Source organism: Bos indicus x Bos taurus, chromosome 9, assembly GCF_003369695.1.
Source record: "Bos indicus x Bos taurus breed Angus x Brahman F1 hybrid chromosome 9, Bos_hybrid_MaternalHap_v2.0, whole genome shotgun sequence".
NCBI lineage: Eukaryota > Metazoa > Chordata > Mammalia > Artiodactyla > Bovidae > Bos > Bos indicus x Bos taurus.
Window position 1 is genome coordinate 51,715,335 of NC_040084.1, and position 4,368 is coordinate 51,719,702.

Here is a 4,368-nt window from a genome sequence, read left to right on the forward strand (position 1 = left end):
TATATCACCATGCTCTTATGCTCAAATTTTCCTTTTCTACACACAGTAAAAGCCCACAGACTTTATAAAGCATATCCTTTGGACTTTGGTCCCCTAACACCTCTTTGAGCTTGACACACCTAAACTTTCCCTCCCCTGCCAGGGCAGCATTACCCTGTAACTGCATCAGCCTCTCTGTTATTCTCAAACAAACCATCATGTTCCCAACTCACTACCTTCAAATTTGCTCTTTCCTTTTCCTCTATAATGGGAACTTTAATATTTACGTGATTTGCTTTCTTCATTTCAGATCTTTATTCAACCGTCACCTTTTTCATATACATATATACAAACAACTGAATCACTTTCCTGTACACTTGAAACTAAAACAACATTGCAAATCAACTATACTTTAATTAAAAAATACATTTTTAAAAAAATATAGAAAACTCCAGGGATTTGAGTTCGGTCAATGTTAATATAAACAACAATAAAAGGAAATGATGTTTGAGGAAATGTTAAAATCAAAAAGAGATTAATAATATATTATTAACACGCAAAAAGTTCTTTCCAAGCAATTAAAAAACCTTATAACTCAAAAGTGAAGTCGCTCAGTTGTGTCTGACTCTTTGCGACCCCATGGACTATAGTCTACCAGGCTCCTCCCTTCATGGGATTCTCCAGGCAAGAATACTGGAGTGGGTTGCCATTCTCCTTCTCCAGGGGATCTTCCCCACCCAGGGATCGAACCTGGGTTTCCTGCATTCCAGGCAGATGCTTTAACCTCTAAGCCACCAGGGAAGCTCCATAATTCAAAAGAGCTACTATAATATGAGAAGGAATATAAATGCTTAATAAGAAGCAAGAATCAGGCATAATTTCAAACTACTTGGAGACATTTGAGTTGATGTAATTTTGCTGATATCAGTTTTACACTCATAGTTCCACTTTTGGGGATTTATTTTGTGGAAATGTGATGAAGCAAACCAAAGATTTGTGAATGAGAATATTGATTGCAACCTCACCTAAAGCAATAAAACACTGAAAGCAACCTAAATGCCCAAGAGTAGGGGAAAGGTTAAATAAATTTTGACACATACATTTGTTAAAATATCAGTCATTTAAGATTATATTTTACATATTTAATATAATGGAAAATAATTTTAAATTGAATTAACTTTTAAAAGCAGAGTATAAAACTCAATATTTATATTTGCAAACCAATAAAAACAGCATATGTGCACAGAAAGAAAAGACAAGATGCTAAGTGTTAGCAGTATTTTGTACTCAAGAATATGATTAAAGATTTTAAAAAATTTCTATTTAGACATTTTTCTGTATTAGAAATTTTCTATAGACAGCCATACTTTGATATAAAATATTTAATATCAGAAAAATTTTCATTACAAATTTCTTTTTTTTTTTTTTTGATTTTTTTTTCTAATTTTATTTTATTTTTAAACTTTACATAATTGTATTAGTTTTGCCAAATAGCAAAATGAATCCGCCACAGGTATACATGTGTTCCCCATCCCGAACCCTCCTCCCTCCTCCCTCCCCATACCATCCCTCTGGGCCGTCCCAGTGCACCTGCCCCAAGCATCCAGCATCATGCATCGAACGTGGACTGGCAACTCGTTTCCTACATGATATTTTACATGTTTCATTGCCAATCTCCCAAATCTTCCCACCCTCTCCCTCTCCCACAGAGTCCATAAGACTGTTCTATACATCAGTGTCTCTTTTGCTGTCTCGTACACCGGGTTATTGTTACCATTTTTCTAAATTCCATATATATGCGTTAGTATACTGTATTTATGTTTTTCCTTCTCATTACAAATTTCTTAGTGGCAAATCAGAAATAGATCAGCTTTTATAATGCAATCAGATCAGATCAGTTGCTCAGTCGTGTCCTACTCTTTGCGACCCCATGAATCGCAGCACGCTAGGCCTCCCTGTCCATCACCAACTCCTGGAGTTCACTCAGACTCATGTCCATCGAGTCAGTGATGCCATCCAGCCATCTCATCCTCTGTTGTCCCCTTCTCCTCCTGCCCCCAATCCCTCCCAGCATCAGAGTCTTTTCCAATGAGTCAACTCTTTTCATCAGGAGGCCAAAGTACTGGAGTTTCAGCTTTAGCATCATTCCTTCCAAAGAAATCCCAGGGCTGATCTCCTTCAGAATGGATTGGTTGGATCTCCTTGCAGTCCAAGGGACTCTCAAGAGTCTTCTCCAACACCACAGTTCAAAAGCATCAATTCTTTGGTGCTCAGCCTTCTTCACAGTCCAACCCTCACATCCATACATGACCACAGGAAAAACCATAGCCTTGACTAGACGGACCTTTGTTGGCAAAGTAATGTCTCTGCTTTTCAGTATGCTATCTAGGTTGGTCATAACTTTCCTTCCAAGGAGTAAGCGTCTTTTAATTTCATGGCTGCAGTCACCATCTGCAGTGATTTTGGAGCCCAGAAAAATAAAGTCTGCCACTGTTTCCCCATCTATTTCCCATGAAGTGGTGGGACCAGATGCCATGGTCTTCGTTTTCTGAATGTTGAGCTTTAAGCCAACTTTTTCACTCTCCACTTTCACTTTCATCAAGACGCTTTTTAGTTTCTCTTCACTTTCTGCCATAAGCGTGGTGTCATCTGCATATCTGAGGTTATTGATGTTTCTTCTGGCAGTCTTGATTCCAGCTTGTGCTTCTTCCAGTCCAGCGTTTCTCATGATGTACTCTGCAAAGAAGTTAAATAAACAGGGTGACACTATACAGCCTTGACGAACTCCCTTTCCTATTTGGAACCAGTCTGTTGTTCCATGTCCAGTTCTAACTGTTGCTTCCTGACCTGCATACAGGTTTCTCAAGAGGCAGGTCAGGTGGTCTGGTATTCCCATCTCTTGAAGAATTTTCCACAGTTTCTTGTGATCCACACAGTCAAAGGCTTTGGCATAGTCAATAAAGCAGAAGTAGATGTTTTTCTGGAACTCTCTTGCTTTTCCCATGATCCAGTGGATGTTGGCAATTTGATCTCTGGTTCCTCTGTCTTTTCTAAAACCAGCTTGAACATCAGGAAGTTCACGGTTCACATATTGCTGAAGCCTGGCTTGGAGAATTTTGAGCATTACTTTACTAGCGTGTGAGATGAGTGCAATTGTGTGGTAGTTTGAGCATTCTTTGGCATTGCCTTTCTTTGGGATTGGAATGAAAACTGACCTTTTCCAGTCCTGTGGCCACTGCTGAGTTTTCCAAATTTGCTGGCATATTGAGTGCAGCACTTTCACAGCATCATCTTTCAGGATTTGGAATAGCTCAACTGGAATTCCATCACCTCCACTAGCTTTGTTCATAGTGATGCTTTCTAAGGTCCACTTGACTTCACATTCCAGGATGTCTGGCTCTAGGTCAGTGATCATACCATCATGATTATCTTGGTCGTGAAGATCTTTTTTGTACAGTTCTTCTGTGTATTCTTGCCCCACCTCTTCTTAATATCTTCTGCTTCTTTTAGGTCCATACCACTTCTGTACTTTATCGAGCTCATCTTTGCATGAAATGTTCCCTTGGTATCTCTAATTTTCTTGAAGAGATCTCTAGTCTTTCCCATTCTGTTGTTTTCCTCTATTTCTTTGCATTGATCGCTGAAGAAGGCTTTCTTATCTCTTCTTGCTATTCTTTGGAACTCTACATTCAGATGCTTATATCTTTCCTTTTCTCCTTTGCTTTTCACTTCTCTTCTTTCCACAGCTATTTGTAAGGCCTCCCCAGACAGCCATTTTGCTTTTTTGCATTTCTTTTCTATGGGAATGGTCTTGATCCCTGTCTCCTGTACAATGTCACAAACTTCATTCCATAGTTCATCAGGCACTCTATCTATCAGATGTAGGCCCTTAAATCTATTTCTCACTTCCACTGCATAATCATAAGGGATTTGATTTAGGTCATACCTGAATGCAATAGCTGTCCAATAAGAATTAAGTAAATGATTAGCACTCAGTATTAATTCATTTACATTTTATTGTGTTTTCTCTTTCTCAACCTTTTATTTTCTTATACTTTATTTCTATATCTTAATTTCTTTGATTTCTTCACAATCTTTCTAAATGCTTTATATACTATTGCTCACTGCTTTGCCATCCTTTTTTAAAAGATTTAACCAATAACAATAATATATCGAGGATGTTTACATATTTGATACTATCAAAGATTAAAATTGCAGTCAATTTTATTTTTCAGTCTTTAGCCAAAAAACTTTTTAACAGAAAATGCTAAAGGGAAAGAAAAACAGAGGCCAAGGGCCAAGTATAATAGAGAATACTTAGGTGTTTGGGAAGTTCTTACTCTCTAAGGAAGATTGCATGTTTAATTGAAGTAAAACATCTTGAGCTTT

The 4,368-nt window shown here is 37.9% G+C and overlaps 1 non-coding gene across 1 annotated transcript; it reads right to left on the reverse strand.

Annotated features, from left to right (window-relative positions):
- Positions 1 to 708: 708 nt before the first annotated feature.
- TRNAS-GGA lies at positions 709 to 780 on the reverse strand. The gene has a single exon. It is a non-coding gene; the product is annotated as a tRNA-Ser (tRNA).
- Between the last annotated feature and the right edge of the window lie 3,588 nt (positions 781 to 4,368).